The following is a 19,688-nucleotide window of genomic DNA, read 5'->3' on the forward strand; positions in this document are numbered from 1 at the left end:
TTGAATCCTGGGTTGTGTGAAATCCCAGAAATAAACCCTAGACAAAGTGAATCTGTGAACTAAGGTGTTGGTCTACTAGGTTATGTTGTGGCAATCCTCGGGTTGGGGGATTTGTGTTCATACTGGAGTGCAAAATTAAAACCAATGGAAGATGGACAAGAAAAGTTCAAAGCCATCAGGTGCTCAGTTTAGAAAAAATAGAAAAGAAGAGGAGGAGAAACGAGCAAAAGATACAGGTAAGCAGATGTGTCATTGGATAATGGCAGGTCATCCTGAAACAATCAGAATCAGAATACTTTATTACTAAGGAAATTATGTGGATTACAGTTGCTCCAAAAAGAAATGGTAAAAATAGTAACAATACACAGCAAATCCAGCATGTCCAAATTAACACTGTCAGATTTTATTTCAACACTTTTAAAGTGTCTATATGGGTCCACACCAGAGAGTGTTAATTTAACTCTTTTTGGAGAGTTGGTATGTTAACTCTGATTTAGTGTTAAACACCAAATCTCTCTGGAGTTGATAATTTAACACTTGGTGTTAAGAGTTTATATATTAACTCTCAAAGAGTATTTTAGTTTAACTACGTAAGAGTTATCTTCTAATTAATTCTAAAAAACGGGAATTTTACTGTTCTGAACTTCTAGAAATTTCTTTTGGAAATAAACATTTACTAAAAAGACGCAATGGTTTTTGAAAAACATTTATTCTGAACTGTGCACCACAATTTCAAAACATTTTCTGAAAGATGTAACAGTGTACATGTTCTCACTTTCATTAGAATTTCGTTTATCAAAAGGTCTGACATAGGTGAGCTGGTAAATGCAAATAACAGCATTCTCATCACTTATTTCAATAAATACAAAATACAATATGCATGTCCTTCATTCATCACTTTGTGGAACTTCAACGCACTTCTGCTCTCCCCCATATTCCATCTTCACAAGCATATCCTATGTGGAGATTGAAAACAAAATTAGCTGACACTAATTAATGGCACAAATCAATTGCAGCACAGTAAAAAAAAAAAAGGAATCCTTTGAGCCATTACTTGTGTAAAGTATTTTCCCAAAAGACAAGGACACAGACAACAGGTAATACTGAACTAAATGTAAAACCTCAACCTTTTTCATTTTTACCTAAACCGTGTGCACAAAACTCTGGAGGAATCTAAGTGCTAACGTAGAACTCAGTCGGGACTCGGGACATCTGCTACTGCTGTTTGCTCGTTTTTTATGGGAGATCGTTTTCAGGCTTCAAGTAGCACCATTATATCAACATTTCACATTCTAGACATTGTTTTAAGTGTATTTGACCAAGAAATTTGACTGAAAATTCACATGCAAGCTTTTTTTCAAGGCTGTGGTATTTGCCCGCAAACAATACCTTTCAGCTAGCTAAAACAGAATATTATGCTATCACCGAGCAACATGGCTAATGCCTTTCACACAGCTTTGTCTCAACTCCAAAGAGCCACAGAAGTAAAAGCTAATAACAATAATTGAAACAATCTTTGAAAACATGACTTACCAAGCATGGCAAACAACTCAAATATGTAGAGCAAAATGTTCTGAAACGGCTTCACTTCAGCTTCGATTGGAGCCGTGCTGGGGGCGGAGTCTGTGAATTTACTCTATTGGTGTCATAGCCCCTGTAGGAGTTCAGAGTTAAGAGGTCAAGAGTTAATGTTTCCATTGTAACACCTCCAGATTTGAAATAGAAACACTCATTTTTAACACTCGATTTTAACTACTATTATTTTACACCTCAGAGTTACATTAAAAGAATGTGACTCTACTTAGAGTAAAATTAACTCTAAGACTACTAACACCAAAACATTTAACACTTTTGAATTTGCTGTGTAACAGACTAAACTCCAAACAATACATTATGTTACAGATTTTAATATTAATTAGTCATTGTCAATTGTTGATTTGTCCTGTTCTCATTGTATGACGAATTATGATGGCTGTTTGTTTTTGCCGTTTGCATACAACACATACTCTCTCTTCATATGTGTGTGTATGTTTCTCTGGTAAAATTCAGTATGGTTCTGACAACAGTTTTGTGTTAATGTACAATCCTTAATATGTTTTATATGTATGTGTGTGTGTGTGGGGGGGGGGGGGGGCGGGGGGCGCCAGAGGGAGTGTTCGCCCGGGGCGCCAAACAGACTAGGACCGCCACTGCCTCTATGTGTCTCTCTCGCTTACTCAGTGTACTTGGCTCCATGCTGCAGTGGCTCCTCCGGATTCATAGAGGGCGCTGTGCTGCAGGCAGGGTCTGACAAGCGCAGTGTAGGGGTTTTGTTCCCAGAGCTCCTTGGTGCGCTGTCCACTTCAGCACCACAAAGCCGAGTGGAGGCAGCGGGCTAGCTAACACGGGCGGGACTGAAGATACGGCTCAACATCAGCACCAGCGCCAACCCGAGTCCCAGATACAGAAAATACTGAAAATTAGCCAGCGATATTCGACAGAAACACCGACAGCAACGAGGCAAGCGACTACAAAAAAGGTAAGAGTTTTCGAAGAAGCTCAAATAAGATCAAGTTGGTGGATAATAACGGGCATCCCAGAAGAAAAACGCGCTCCCCTTCCCTTCCTGCTTCATAAATACTGCATGACCTTATTAAGGCTGTGTTTACGTTAGCTTCCAGTCCTGTTTGCACAGCACATATTCGTCCTATTGCGAGTTTGTTAGACACAAAGAGGGACACTTCAGTGGTATAAAGCTGAAGGGTGACCGTATGGGCAGCCTCTTCTCGCTTTGCAGATGGTGCTGTTTTATAACTCGTCGATTTCCGCCCGCTTGCTACCCTGTGACCAGCTGCTGTTTCCCTTTTATTCCCCTCTGTCCTGGCTGTGGGACATTTAATATCTCCGCTACCGTTTTGTGAACCGAGTGGCGTGTTATGTGGCTAAACCGCCTCCGGTGTACCGCTGTTCATTTGCGGAATTAGCAAAGACTGACACAGCAGCAAATTTATTTGTCAAGCTCTGGTTGCATATGTGCATTTGGGTTAAAGGAAATATGTGTAAGAGTGTACAGTTTACTAGTGGATACTTAAAGCTTTCCTATGGGACACCTTATCAGTGATTGTGAATACTTTATGAAAGATATCTATCTATCTATCTATCTATCTATCTATCTATCTATCTATCTATCTATCTATCTATCTATCTATCTATAGCACTGTAAAGCTAACGTGTATTGCTGTGCTTAAAGCTTTCCTATGGGACACCTTATCAGTGATTGTGAATACTTTATGAAAGATATCTATCTATCTATCTATCTATCTATCTATCTATCTATCTATCTATCTATCTATCTATCTATCTATCTATAGCACTGTAAAACTAACGTGTATTGCTGTGCTATATGTGTGAAAATGAACTGTGTGGTAGGAAAGACCTAGAGAAGAATCAGAGTTGAAGCAGATCCCATAGGGATTAGTGTTTGGTTTTTTTTTTTTTTTTTTTTTTAAAAACATGTTTTTAAAGCATTTATATAATATAAAAGTCGGTATTGTGAATATCATCATACATTTTAATGTATGATGATTTGACATCACCTTTTCCAGGTGATGTCAAATCCCCCTGTGTAATGGAGCAAATGTCATAACGTTTCTTCTTCATAATAGTGATATATGTTTAAATATTACAGAGTGAATACAGCATAATATATGCTCACTGAAATCCCTTCTGTGATAGTCTGGTGACTGTTGCGGAATTTCCCCCTCCTGCTTCTTTAATCCATGAAATTGAAATGTTATAATGTGACACTGGAAATGAGCCAAAGACTTGGTGGTTCCAGCTTTAAATGTGTGGACGTGTTGCTTTTCTCTTATAAATGGTTGTAAATTCTATATTTTACAACTGCTTGTCAGACAAAATCATCTCTCTGAAGATGTCCCCTTGGGCTTTGGAAAAATGTCACAGACATCTTTCTGTGCTTGCTAAACCAAACAATTAAATAATTAAGGAATATGATCTAATGGCAAAAACCTACAATCCATCATACTGCTGCTTAATTACATTGCGATATGCAGCTCCTGGGCAAAACTCACAAATCCTTCTGCTCTCCGTGCCCACATAGCAAATCACTGTTTGCCTCAGTCCTTATGAAAACCCCATGAATCAGTAATCAGTGCTCTCTTTGTGATCGGGCAAAAAGAAAAAGCCAGCAGGAGTCGAGTGAGTGACAGGACATTGGCGGTGCTGACCTGATACTCTGTTACATAGGGCTTGGAGCGGCGCCTTGCTGGCCTGGCCAAACGAAAATACTGACTGTATCTCTGAAAGAAGGAGGCTTCCATTTTGCCACAGCGCTGCCATCGGTGAGATAGGCCCAGGTGAGGTAAGAGGCTGATAGAGGGATTAGCTAGTATTAGGATGTGGATGGTCATAGTGGTGTGAGAGAAATGTCACTCACTCCCACTCTATCTTCCCCTGCCGTCTCTCTCTCTCTGGCTCCACAAAGCATCTGTCTCCTGCTTGCTCTGCATTCACATTGATCCTAGATGAGCAGTGATACCCCACTGCCATCGTCCCCACCTACCCTCTCTCCGCCAGCACCACAACCACTCTGCAGCATCTCAGTGGTTCTCCTCACTGTCCCTCATCGCCAAATGCCGCTTCATGCCTCCCTGCACTCTCCTCTCATGGAGACACACACACACATGCCTGCTGCTGTCCTGATTCCTCCTCCTCTTTCTGCTCTCCTAATATACTTAGATTGAGTAAAAATGAATACTATATGAAGCAAACAGAAATAATATTAAAAGATTATGGGAAATACTGAACAGTGTTATAAAACGTGGGACTGGAAAAAAGAACTATCCCAAGTATTTCATTTGTAATGACCATGAAGAATACAATATGGATGTTGTGGCAAATAGTCTCAATGAATTCTTTGTAACTGCTGGACCAAATTTAGCAAGAACAATCACTGATCCTGGGAAAGCACAGGAAAAATCAGATACACTGATTGACAGAAATCCATATTCTATGTTTCTCACAGCTGTTGATGAAAATGAAGTTTTTGAAATTGTCAAAAAATGTAAAAATCAGAAATCTTTGGATTGTAATGATATTGATATGATAGTGGTTAAAAGAGTCATTGAGGCTATTATAAAACCGTTTACATACATCTGTAATTTATCATTTCAAACTGGTCAATTTCCAGATAGAATGAAAATAGCAAAAGTTATACCTCTGTACGAATCTGGCAACAAACACTATTTCACAAACTACAGGCCTGTGTCTTTACTACCTCAATTCTCAAAAATTCTTGAAAAACTGTTTAAAAACCGACTGGAAAAATTTATAGATAAGCATAAACTACTCACCAAGAGTCAGTACGGATTCAGATCAAGCAGATCAACATCATTGGCACTATTAGATTCAATAGAATACATCACAAATTCCATAGACAAAAAGCAATATGTGGCTGGGTTATTCATAGACTTGACAAAGACATTTGACACAATAGATCATGATATATTAATAAGAACTGGAACGTTATGGTGTCAGAGGGGTAGTTTTAGATTGGGTCCGGAGTTATTTAAGTGACAGGAAGCAGTTTGTGAAATTAAATGGTGGTTGCTCCTTATGTATGGACATTGCTTGTGGTGTACCCCAAGGGTCAGTTTTGGGTCCAAAATTCTTCAACTTGTATATTAACGACATCTGTAAAGTGTCCAAAGTATTAAAAATGGTTCTCTTTTGCTCTGGTGATGATCTGCAGAATTTATTGGAGGATATGACTAATGAAATAAGTAAAGTGAAGTTCTGGCTTGATAAAAACAAATTATCATTAAATTTGAATAAATCTAAACTTATGTTATTTGGAAATAGTAGTTTAAATACAAATGCAGAGATTCAAATAATTGATTGGTGTTGATATTGAAAGAGTCAGTGAAAATAAATTTCTGGGGGTAATAAGAGATGAAAAACTTAACTGGAGAGCTCACGTAAAATATATTCATTCCAAAGTATCACAAAGCATTGCAGTACTAAACAAGGCAAAACAGGTATTAGACAGAACATCACTTCATATTCTCTACTGTTCACTGGTTTCACCATACTTAAGCTATTGTGCAGAGGTCTGGGGCAATAACTATAAAACCACATTACATTCACTTTTTACTCTTCAAAAAAAAAAAGCAATTCGAATCATCCACAACGCAGGTTATAGGGAACATACAAACTCACTATTTTTGCAGTCTGAAATATTGAAAATTGACGATCTAGTGAAATTCCAAACAGCACAAATTCTATTCAAAGCAAAAAAATAAAGAATTGCCAGGTAATATTCAGAGTATGGTTTTTTTTTTTGAAAGAAGGAAGCTATAATTTAAGGGTTTTTTGTAACTTCAAAACAGGGAAGGTCCGTACTACATGAAAAAGCTTTTGTGTTTCTGTTCATGGAGTGAAACTGTGGAACAGTCTGAATATGGAATTAAAGCAATGTCCAAGCATAAAACAGTTCAAAAAGAGTTATAAAAATATGATCTTCTTGAACTATAAAGAAAAGGGAAATATTGAAATTAAGTGAATGTCTCTATTTAAAAAAAAAAAAAAATAATAATAATAATAATAATTCATGATGTTATATTATAGTATATAGTATATCAGAAATCTGTTCACTATATTTTATTACAAATTATATCAGTAAGGAAGCTGACTAAATATTAACTGATAATTTATGGCAAAGGGGTGGGATTAAATAAGTGTTTACTTCTTTCCACTCCCTTTCAACATGCAAATTAATCAGAACGGCAGCTATATTGAAATGTATTCATTTTTTTGTGTAGTATTTTTTTTCTCTCTCTTATTTTCTTTTCTAAATGTACCTGTATATTGTTTACATGTTTGAAATTAATTACCAATCAATCAATCAATCAATCTCCCGAAGAGCCAAAACTCTGAGAGTAGAAACAGGGTAGGGTAAGTAGCATTGAAGCAAAACAACCAGACTTTGTCTCACGCAGTCATCTGATGATATTTATAAAGAAACTTAAAGCACAACTGGAGGCATGCCAAATAATTTTTAGTCAGAAGAAGCAGGAAAAATCAGCCCGATACATCACTCTCCGATTCACCTTGAATCTGCTTATCCTACTTCAGTTGGCTGATAAGGGCCTGGCGGTGTGACTGCAGGTGGTAACGCTTAATGTTTTATTTAAAAGCCTTGTCAGTCTTAGTTACTGTCTTAAATCTGGATCCACTTATTTGTAGCTAAAGAGTTCACTTTCACTGCCTCACTATGTGGGCATGGTGAATGCTAAGACACCTCTTTAAAAAAACTTCTGTTTTCTTCTGAGCATGTGAAGCTAGCTTACATAATCTGTAAAGTTGTGATGAAATGAGCGGGAGATCAAATGGTGGAAAAATTAGACCCACCCACCATATCACCACTTATCACAAAGATATCATAGGCAGCTCATTACTCAGAAGAGGCTTAAATGGTGTAATTACATGACACCGCATTGGTTTTCATTCCATCACTATCTTCATTCACTGTGTGTTGACCCTTCTCACTATTCTGGAGCTTTCCATTTTCCCCTTAGTTAGTGTGTTCATAATGACAAGCTGTAAAGATGCAACAGATGTGTGAACAAAGCAAATAAAGTGCTGGTAACAAATTGAATCCCTGCTATTATCCCTCTTTAGAGTAACTAAGACAATGCACAAATCTAACAAAAGTACCAGACAGCCATGGCTTGAAGTAAACGCCGCATAATTTGAGATGTAAAACTGGAAGGAAGAAGTTTTTGCCACACAGAAAATCTGCATGTGAATTTGGAATGGTTTAATTTTATTCTGATTACTTAATTAAAGTAGAGCAGCACTTTAATGTGCTTCCTTTGGGAGATAAAAGCGACATTCCCTAAGTTTTTTTTTTTAAATTCAGTACTTAATATGGGGCTTCAGCACTTTCAGTTAGTGGATATTTTCCAAAGTATGGTCCCACTTTATGTTTCCCCAGACAGTGTTTAGTTGCTGAGGTGCAAGGGAAGGATAATAGTAGGGCTGCCACAAACGATTATTTTGACAGTCGACTAGTCACCGTTTATTTTTGCGATTAATCGACTAATCAGATCATGCATCCATTGGACGTAAAACGTACAGCTTATTGCACCAGCATGCATCTATATCTATCTATAATTATCATTAGCTTACAGCTTTAAGTGTTTAAGGTATGTGCTAACTAAAAATAAAGACAAGATGATAATTTATTAAATTTTAATGAAATTTGCAGATTGTTTCGGTGAAGTTTAATAAACTCCTTGCTATCTAAAATATAACGGGACACCGGAGTATATTCTCGAGCATCTCACACTTCTGATAATCAGTTGTCTGCTTGACGTTTATTCAGCTGTGTAAAAGCTATAACTTTAATCTCAGCCAAACTAATTTACTCAGGCACAAATAAAATACTAAAAAAAGCCAAACAATAACATTTTTAAGTTATCTAAGTGACTTATATATGTTTAACCTGAGTAGCGAAAGACGGCGGTGGGTTTGAAAACGGTTTGCCGGGAGTCCGGTCTTCTCATGGGCTCTAGTTAGCCTTGCCCCCGGCTAGCTATGGAGCTAGTGGGTAACAGACGTCTCAGAAAACCTGGTAGAGCAGGTCATCTACTGATCGGAAGGTTGGTGGTTCGATTCCTGGCTTCCCCTAGTCTGCATGTCAAATATCCTTGGGCGAGATACTAGATACTACTAAGATATTCATACCAATGCATTCATCGGAGTATGAATGTGTCTGAATGTTAGCTATAAAGCACTTAGAAAAATGTGCTTGTGCGAATGGGTCTGAATGGGTGAATGCACAAGTTGTGTAAAGCGCTTTGAGTGCTCAGATGAGTAGAAAAGCGCTATATAAGAACCAGTCCATTTACCACTTTTACTCAGAACGAGGCTAGTTGGTAAATTACTACTTGCAAAGAGGGGAGGTTTCATACGGTGACCAGCATACACAAGCGGAAACCTTACATCAAGCAACAATGCTCACGTGGCCGCATGGATAATGTTTGAAGACAGGCTTGAAAAGCTGATACCTTTTATTTGTCTAATGATTACAGAAACTCTATATGTGTGTCCATCAGCCTGTCTGTCCAACTGTGCTCCATAGTGATTAATCCAGTCCACTTTACATTTGCTATCAGTGGCTCCCCTTAACTGACTGCTGTTTGTTTGTGTAAAGGTGTGGAGCACAGACACACACACACAAGGATTCCCAAACCTCTGAACCCAAAGTTTCACATTACATCCTAAATTGGTCCATTGTACTCATTGTATCAGTCTTGTTATACCCAAAAAGTGACGTTACCACAGCTCCATAGTGTTTATACCCACACAGGGCGCAAGTATTGGCTACAGTATGATAGGTGTCACCAGGTAGATAGGTGCCTGCGTGAAATGGGGTAAGTCGATAGCGTGGGTTTTCAGGCAACTCACAATCTTACAGGTTGATACAGACAAAACAGTTTGTATGAAAAATAAATTATACATTTGACTTCTTCTTGTGTTTGAAGAAGAATCTGATATGATAGCCAGTATACACTACTCTGGCTGCAGTCCTTGAAAGGCTATCATCGACTTGATGCGGTGTGTTGTTGCCATCATGAAAGCCTGCAGTAGCCCACTGGTAAGCAGAATGCAACGCCTTCCTCACTTCTGTTAAGGTTACCTGAGATTAATTCTCCCCCGTAAGCAAATCCCCTCTCCCGCCCTCTGGCCTCGCAGCAGGGCCTATGCCACGGCGCTCAGGTTGACAAAATAGCATGCCGCTCTTCCCACATTAAAAGCACATCCATTTTTAATCCCCCCCCTCTGAGTACACACACACCCAAACAGATACATTATCTCCCTGTCTGTGTGACTGATTCTTCCAGGAGTTTGATATTTTATCTCTTTCTCTTTACAATGTTGCAGCAGAGCCCATGTACGATCATGTGCAGTTTGTTTTGTATATTTCCAATGCTACTCTCTATGGGAGATTGTATTATTTTTGTTCCATTCTGCTTCCTCTAAGGTAGCTCGCACTGCATCCACAACAAAATATTGGAGAAGGCTTGTGCAGATATAGAGTGTGACTCACACTGACAACAAAATCAGAATGGGAATCTCTTGTGTATTGCTGAAGATGCCGAGGTTAGGCTTACGGCATCAGTTTGCAGTTCTTTCTCTTGTATTGTTCTCTTGAAATCACACTTGATATTGAGAAGTGATTAAGTTTTCCTTACAGTGGTTTGGATTCAAAATCAGTATGTCTGCAATGTAACTCTAGGTTTGAGGTCAGCCTCCCACTGTGAAAAGCATTTAGGTAACTTGGAAGATCAAGAGAACGCCTGCTTCATCTTCCTGATCAAAGAGAACTTAGAGATTCATCTTCATCAAGAAGCAAAAAAACACTGGATAAAATTTAGATCAAGGAGTAAAATCTGAATCTGAATAATTCAACCCAGGCTTCTTTTTTTCTGTAAAAATTGAGAGGGGGGTGGGGGTGTATTTCTAATGAACTTGGTCCCTTGCAGAGTGATAACTGCTGAATAAGAGAATGCTTTATTTATTAGTTTCCATCTGAAGTATTACTAATAAATTTAGAAATTAGCAGGATTATTATCCATAAGAATCAGTGCATTCTTTTGCACCAGATTTTGAGAGCTGGCATGTACATGTCAGCATTTGTGTGAGAGACACAGAGAGATGTGATAAAACAGGCACATGAAACTGGATTATTGAAGTCAATACGGTCGTGAAAAATTGCCACACTCTTTTCGATTCGGGCCCGTTTGAGGCTGTCACACGCTTACTGTTCAAAGGGCACTATGTGACTGCTTGTTAGCCATCTTTGGGCTCTCTGTGTGTGAACTCTGTGTGTGTGTGTGTGTGTGTCCCCTAGGGATCCCCTTCCTCTATCCCACTGACTTCAGAGCTGCTTTGAAGTTCCTTCTCAGAGGAGAGGTGAAGGGGAGAGAAGTGAGGGGGGAGAGCCTGACACAAAAGATGGGCACTGGGATGGGAGAGTAGTTAAAAATGCTTCATTTTTATTTCTGCACTCGCTCTGCTCGTCGCTGAGCCCTTTATTCCTTTTGTAATTTGAGAATGATGTCATTGTCCACATGGCGCTCTTTGTATGACAAACTAGAACTGTGTTGCAGAGGCGAGTGCAAAACCAGAACTCAGTTAGAAAGCGAGTAAAGCCAGGGGAGCACTGTGTTAGGAATTTACAGCATATTAGGGTGGTCATGTAGCTGCACTCAGTCAGCCGATGAATAATGGAGGGGATCAGTGTCTAGTTCCGTCAGGTGATCCTGGTGTATTTTTCAGGAGCACTGTATGTGTTTATGTGTGTGTTTGTGTGTGTGGGTGGGGGTGATGGTGAGAAGAATGGAAAGAGGCGCAGTGAGAGCAGCTGCTGCTCTCCCAGCACACCCTCCACACAAAACCATCTGCCATGCTGACTCCAGATCACACACACACACACACACACACACACACACACACACACACACACACACACACACACACACACGCACACCTACACACACACACACACACACACACACACTAAACCTTCTTATTGTCTTCACTAAACACAAACTACACATACAAAGAAAAGTACACTCTATCTGTCTATTATTTTATTATTGTAGATCAGATTCATTTCAGATTCTTTTTATTATGATTTTTTTTACTATTACTATTTTACAAACTCACTATTTCTTGCACAGTGTATGCATAGTGTAGATGACAAAGAAAGATTTCCTAGTTATCCTCCGATGCGTGAAAAATATTGACTGAACTTTGAACATGTAAACTAGCACACCAAATCTACACCTCAGCTATTTAGCTCTGCTACATGTCACCCAATTCAAAACACACACTGTAAATGATGATGATGTTTTACTGCACACAGCCCATGCAGTGACAGCATGTAATTGTTTGTATTTCTTAGTGTTCCTCAGCAGGCTCACTAAACCCAACCTCTGTGATAGATAATGTAGATAACACATAAGTGCGAGTGGGAGAAATTATCCTCTCAGCAGCCCATCCAGTGCTGTCATAATCCTGAGTGGGTAAATCGGTGGAGAGGATCGGGCAAAGATAAGATGATGACTCAGGGAGAAGCCATCACTTGAGGAAATGAGACAGAGCCTCAATAATGGCTCGTTTGGCAAATTGCTAACCTCCGTGTCTCACCCATTAAAAATCAGTATTTACAAGGGTAAACTAATAAACCCCCCACTAGACCCAGCTTGCGGTTCATATAGTTTATTTACATAATATTGTATCCTGGTAATAATTATTTGCATCATGTACAGGCCTTTTTAATAAACACGAGTTTAATTGCTCTGGAGAAACAGCATTATGAGCGTGTGCAATGAGTGACAGTGGTTTACTGTGAGTGAAAGCAGCAGACCGCAGCGGATGACAAAATGTCATCAGCGCTGAGCTGCACAGGGTGGCAGACTTCCATTTATTTACCCCAGAGAGACAAGAAAAAGGCCAAGGACATGGAGGAATAAAAGCAGGAAAAGGTGATGCTGCAAGCAAAAACTGTACTGAAAAGATGAATGCAGGCTCTGACCTTTCCTATCTTTTCGTTCAGAGCATACTGGGAATTCATATTGACGATGCTTGCTGCAGTCACCGTGCTGCTTTCGCTATTTAGAGCAGGTCACACCTAAAAAAAAACGTGTTTCCTTTATCCTCGGCTTATAGCTGGTGTACACTGTTAGAAGTGAATAGTAGATTGACCTCAGTGTAAAATGAGCCCGAGCTCAGTTTAGAGCTGGATTGCTTACTTTGTGTTCTGGTCATAGTGGTGTGTGTTCATTGCATATTCACTGCAGCTCATAAGAATACTCGTCTATATAGCTGTAATTGGGGAGGGGTGAATCACTCTTTGATTATGTGAAACTGTGTGTATGTGTCTAAGGTAAGACTAAAACTAAGTTACTTTTTTTTAGAAATCAATCCTGTTTCTCTCTCCAAGTGAGAAAACACTTGCACCTGCACCCGCACCTGCCCACTACCTAAAGAGGTTGGATACTGTCTACCATTGTGCTTTACGTTTTATTACTAGCTATGGAAATCATGTACATCATTGTTCTTTGTATGCTGCTGGTAAATGTCCATCTTTGTATATATGCAGACTTTCCCATTGGTTGGTCTTTATCTATAAATCTCTCCTTGGGCTGGTTCCCTCTTATTTATGTGTTTATATGTGTAAAAACCACAACCAATACATTCTCACAATATCATACAAATGATTGTCCCAAAAATCAGAACAGAATTAGTGGAAAAGGCTTTTAAATATGCTCCCCCTGCTTCCTGCAGAACTGAAATGATCAGAATTGGTTACCTTGGGGGAGTTTAAGTCCATCTTAAAGGAACGAGAGAATAACTCTTTTACTCAGTGTGATTGTTTTTAATGTCGCTCTCAATTGATCTGTTATTGTATAGTTTTCACATGTTTGTATGGGATATTGTATTTGTTTTAAATGTTATGTACTTATGTGGTACATGTATTTTGACTTTTGTTGCCATGATGCCAGGTCTCTCTTGGAAATGAGATTTTTAATCTCAATGAGATTTTTTTTACCTGGCTAAATAAAGGACTAATAATTTTTTAAAAAAATGTGTGTGCGTATATGCATGCAGTGGAAAATACATAGTTGTGTGTGTGTGAGACTGAATGATCATCTGTAGTCAGACTAACAAGCAAATGGCTCTTGTAAATAATAAATAGCCTGTTTAACAGAAAGGTCTGCATGGGAGTGTGTGTATTATTCAGAGCTACTTCCCAGCAGCTTTTCTTTTTGATTGCTTTCATAACTCGGATTACAGGTTACTTAATGAAACCTGGTCACTATTTATTTATTTTTTTATCTACACACAGGGGTTAAAGTGGTAAACCATGTTTGAGCACGTTCAGTTACTCAATAATAAAATTTGATAGACAAATTAATGCTTAGTGCCGAATGAGTTCATATTTTGTGATGGCATTGAGAGGCTCAGAAATAAGAAAATAAGTGCATCCTTACACTTAGACCCTCAGCGCATCCTTTTTTCTTCTCATCCTTGCGATGCATTCATGGTGAAGATGTAAAATTGCTGTCGGTGTTTCAGTATCTAGCTAGTGCTACAGAAGAGCAGCAGGCATAAGCAGTAACAGTTTTTTTAAGTGGGAGGTAATGTAAAATACAGCTTTTAGAGAAGTTTAACAAATATCAGTAAACATACAGACTCTTTCTATGCAGTTTGTCACAACATGTGTCTCCATCTTTACAGTTGTTTTATTTGTTAATGTTCAACACTTAGGGAGATATGTAAATGGTAAATGGTAAATGGCCTGTATTTGTATAGCGCTTTTCTAGTCTCTAAGGACCCCAAAGCGCTTTACACAACCAGTCATCCACCCATTCACACACACATTCACGCACTGGTGATGGCAAGCTACATTGTAGCCACAGCCACCCTGGGGCGCACTGACAGAGGCGAGGCTGCCGGACACTGGCGCCACCGGGCCCTCTGACTGTATGTGTGTATATATATAAGAATGATCAACAAACAAAATTTACAATCCTTTAAAGCCCCCCAAAAGTTGGGAAGCTGTATAAACTGTAAACAGAATGCATTCATTCACATATATATATTTGTCTTTATGCATGACAGAAGCAATGCGCAGAGTTGCCAATAGGTAATAGTTCAGCACCTGGCGTCTTCTTCTATGGAGTCATGTTGTTGTAATTGCTGCAGATTGTATTTCAGTATTGTATTCATTGTATTCATGAAAAGGCATTATCTGGATCGGAGCATATGTTGCTCTAAAACCTGTGTACACAATTCAGCTCTTGTGGTGGTTTTCTAGATGTGAAACCTTGCATTTTCATAAGCACTGATATATCACTATGCAATCAGAATTACAGGCTTTTGAAAGCTCAATAAGAACAAGCCCTATCCTCGTTAGTCCAGAGGATGCAGTGTTCACGGTTTCCAAAGAGATTTTCAAATTTGAATTCATCTGACCCCCAAACAATTTTGCTTATTTCCTCAGTCTATTTTAAATGAACTAGAATGATGGCATTTCTGGATCATGTTCACACGTGGTTACGTCTTTGAATTGATTTTGGGGCTTGCCCCTTACGTGCAGAGACAACTCCAAATTGTCAGAATGTTTTCATGATATTAAACATTGTGTGATGTGTGATAGGGCTGTTCAACATAACGATATATATCGGATGACGATATAAAAACATCTATCGTTTCATTTTAAGCTATCGTTTATTTTGTGGTGTCGCAAAATAAACTGTTTATGGCAGTCTCCAAAGGTTGATTCTGTTCATCTGGACGTAGCGTTTTGTGGGAGAAACGTTTCGGGAGGTCTGTTCCTTAATCTTAATTATGCAAATTCTCATGGCCATTGATCAGTGGTTGTTGATCAATGGTCATGAGAATTTGCATAATTAAGATGCAGAGAGTTGGGGAACTGCTGCATTGTAAGATGGCGAAAGATGTACCCTTAGGCCCCCTCCTCGATTCAGAGATGGTCTTTCCCTTTTCATGTAAATGGCCCCCTTGACTGTGTTTGTGTGTGTGTTTGTGTGAGATGAAGGCCTAAGAAGGCTAACCTGCCACTTTTCATATCCTCCCTGGTGAATTTGTTGTGTTGGTCCACCGAGTTAATGTGATCCGTGAAATGTGGTACGTCCTGAGATTTGATTTTCACCCAGGTGTCATCCACATATCTGAACCAATGGCTTGGTGGTGTTCCAGGGTAGGATAGCAAAGCCCTCTTTTCCACTTCTTCCATGTACAAATTGGCCACGATGGGTGAAACTGGGGAGCCCATGGCACACCCATGTTTCTGCCTGAAGAACTGACCTTTGTATGTGAAGTAGGTGGAATGAAGACACAGTTCCAAAAGCAAACATACTTGGTCAAAACGTTTCTCCCACAAAACGCTACGTCCAGATGAACAGAATCAACCTTTGGAGATTTACTTACCTGGATGATTGAGCATGCATCAAGATGTTTATGGCAATATTTTTTCATCGTTTTGATGGTGGCTGTAATGGCTATATTAATTTCTTAAAGTTCTCTCTTTCTCTTATATTTAATATAACCACACTACGGACGGACAAGCGCCTGTTTTTATGCGTTGTTGTTAGCAACAATGACGGTAAAACCATCGCTTGTCCGCTTATTTATTTTCCACATAAACCTTTCACAATAAAGCTCAAGATCCTGTTGAGACATTTCAAAATAAACAGAATCACATCAAAAATCATCAAAAAGTATGTAGAGTATTTACGGATGAGAAGCAATAAAGAGCCGGCAGGTGCTAAAAAATAAACCTTAGACTCAAACAGAGTCTAAAAACAGGCTTTTCCCCGCAGCACGCCATATAATAAATCCAAAGAAAACGGCGGCCTTTACAACTTTTGTCTAAAAATGTATAGTTACATGCATAAAACACTCGACTCCAGGTACATGACGTCCAGCTGGAAACACTTCACGCAAGTCGAGCTGCCCGAGATTCACAGAATTTACAGAAAATGTTAAATTTTTGTGATTTATATCGTTATCGGGACGATAGATGTCCTATGTTGGGATATGAGATTTTGGTCATATCACACAGCCCTAATGTGTGATATTGTGTGTGATGAAATATTCAATGTGTTCACAATTTTACATTGAGAACTTTTTCCGAAATCGTTCTATTTACTGTTTTTAAACAGTTTTCTTTTTAAGTTATTAAACCTCTGCCCAGTTTTACCTCTGAGAAACTCTACCTCTCTTTTTATACCCAGTCATGTTACTAACCTGGCAATTAACCTGAAGTATTCCTCCAGCTTATTTTTGGTACACCAGCCTTTTGAGACCTGTTGGTGAGATCAAATTGAAAATGAGCTGATATTGTCTATGAAATAATAATTTGATTTATTTACTAAGTTCTGTTATGACTAATATGGGTTTCTGATATTTAGCAATTTGCACATTCTTTTTATTTACATCTTTTATATATGTAACTGAGGTGAAGGTAATTTTTGCACAAGTGTTACTAAAGGAGGGAAACCCTCCTCAAAAACGGACGGAGCAGTGGAGCAGCCAAGGGAATGCACTGAATTAAAGACTGTATAATTAAAATATAATTTATTATATTTAAACAGTTAAAAATGTAAAATGAATTAAAACAACCCTGGCCAGGGAACAACACAATAAACATTAATAAAACACAACACTAAAAGCCCAGTGGCGTCCGTCACGGTATAAAAGTCATTAAAAATTAAAAATCCAGGCAAGCAGTGTGCAAGGGGGAAACCCGACGGCGTCCTCGCCTTCCTGTCCGTGTTCTCTGCTCCGGCGCGCCCGGGTGGGCAGAGCTCTTAACTCTGCCCGCCGCTTCCTTGTAGCACGCCAATCGGCACCGGCCCGTCTCGCCGCGGAAGGTAGAGCACTGTCTCGCTGCCTCTACTTCCCTGCAAAAGCGTGATCTGGCCTCCAGTTACTCCAGCAGCCGGAGCGCTCTCTCCAATCCCTGCTCGCTGGCGTCGTCTCCTCGTTCACCGCCCACGCCAACCTTTACCATCCCTCCGGGCTCGCAGGCGCCGCCGCCTGACACCATTCACTCCGCCACTGTAGCCTGTCTCTCAAGCCTCCCCTCAAGCCTCCTTCTCTGTGGTCTGCCAGGCCCTCTTATTGGCCTCTGGGACCTCCCAGGTGTGATCAGGTTCATAATCAGGTAGGGGCGGAGTCTTTCCAGGACAAGTCATATATATATATATATATATATATATATATATATATATATATATATATACACATACATATACACATACACTACTCGTCAAAAGTTTAAGAGCGCACAAATTTTTCCATTTTATTATTGGAGTTTAATTCCTTGTTGCACTCTGAAATGAAAGCATTGTACAAATAAGCAATTGGAATTGAAAAAGAAATCATGGAGTCAATTTGTAGACCAAAATGTATTCTAAACTTTTGAGTCATCAAAGTAGCCACCTTTGGTAGATATAAGAGTTGAACACACTCGTGGCAGTCTTCCTACAATAGAAATCAAATATTCTTCAGAAAGTTTTCCCCATACCTGTCGCAGAAGTTCCGATAAATGTGCGTCACTTGTAGGTTGCTTTGCTTTCACTCTTCTGTCCAGTTCATCCCAAACCAGGTCAATGGGGTTTAAGTCTGGAGACTGTGCTGCCACTCCATGTTTTCAAGCTTACCATCTTCTTCTTTTTTCCTGAGGTAGTTCTGGAATAGCTTGGACTTATGTTTTGGGTCATTATCTTCCTGTAGGATGAACCCCTGACCAACTAGGCGCATACCAGAAGGTATTGCATGTAGGCTGTATCCCAATTCAGGGTGTGCAGCCTTAAAGTACGCAGCCTTAATGGTTCACAAGGGCCACATACTCAAAGACCGCTAAGGCCGGAAGTGCGAGGCTTGTAGGCTTGTGAAATGGGACGGTCTAGCCTCCGTCGTGCTGCCCAGGTTGCCTAGCAACCATGATACTATCCGCTGGAAAAGTTTCATACAGCATTGTTTGACAGAAATGAAGGAGAAAATATTTTGTTCATTTGTTTGTTTGTTTTTACATGAGCTCTGATTGATTTGTTGAGTATCTGAGGCTGAGACCACGTGACTGTAAAAACATGATTGTTGGGCTTCATTTCTGTACTGAACAGTCATTTTAAGATTAGCTAGTAAATAACAATTAGCTAATGTTGTTCATGAGACTAAAGTCATATCACTTTGGTAATGTAAATATAATATGGCCAATATTAAAGTTATTATTATGTTAATTATGATTTATTACAGCAGTGAGCTTGAACTGTGTCAAATCTTCAGTAAAGATTCAAGTTCCAGTTATTTATATTTGATTTTATATATATCATCTTAAATCGTCACTCAAAGAAAAGTATCTTTGACAGTGTATATGTAGATGTATTATATATAAGGGACAAATATTATTCTTTTAATATGTTGGCATTACTAAATTTAGCTCAGTGCTTACAAATGTGTGTATTAAGAAAATGTACGAGCTATGATAACTGTTTCTGATAAAATTAAGAGTAGACTGATATATTAAATATTCCTTTATTGGGTGAGAAAATCATACCATGTCATAACTCCTTATGTCATACAGAATAGATATCAGAGCCTTAAACAGGCTGACTTCTGCTAAATGGGACAAACTGGGCAGAAAGTATACAAACACATAACATCCTTATAGAATATGATGTAACACTATAGCTCAACTTATCTCAGAATATATAAAGCATATAAACAATTACAGCAATATGATACAACAAACACAAATCAAATCACTTTTATTGTCACATCACATGTGCAGGTACACTGTTACAGTACATGTGAGTGAAATTCTTGTGTGCGAGCTTCACAAGCAACAGAGTTGTGCAAAAATAAATTAACGTAAAACAAGCAAAATATAAGAATGGCTAAATCTGAGACTAATAAATATATGTACAATATATAATAGTATGTGCATTACTGGATGTGTATACTAAATATGTTTTTCTACGTGTGTGTGTGTATACATATTTTACAAATTAAATAGAGTAAACAATAAAATAAAATATATAAAATATACAGAGGTTTGCAGTTGAATATTGTGCAAAACAGTGGCA

General features: G+C 38.8%; 1 protein-coding gene across 3 annotated transcripts in view; it reads left to right on the top strand.

Annotated features, from left to right (window-relative positions):
• The first annotated feature begins 2,287 nt into the window (after positions 1-2,287).
• Positions 2,288-19,688, top strand: part of srrm3 (serine/arginine repetitive matrix 3) — a 115,735-nt gene continuing 98,334 nt past the window's right edge. Inside the window, exons 1-2 of one of the 3 annotated variants that reach the window (XM_085173652.1) lie at positions 2,288-2,518; positions 4,246-4,355. The gene's annotated coding sequence lies outside the window, so the exon portion shown is untranslated. Of the gene's footprint in view, positions 2,519-4,245; positions 4,361-19,688 lie in introns of all 3 variants that reach the window. The other 2 variants (XM_085173651.1, XM_085173653.1) reach the window with 2 other exon arrangements.

The sequence above is a fragment of the Neolamprologus multifasciatus genome, chromosome 10, assembly GCF_963576455.1.
Source record: "Neolamprologus multifasciatus chromosome 10, fNeoMul1.2, whole genome shotgun sequence".
Taxonomy (NCBI): domain Eukaryota; kingdom Metazoa; phylum Chordata; class Actinopteri; order Cichliformes; family Cichlidae; genus Neolamprologus; species Neolamprologus multifasciatus.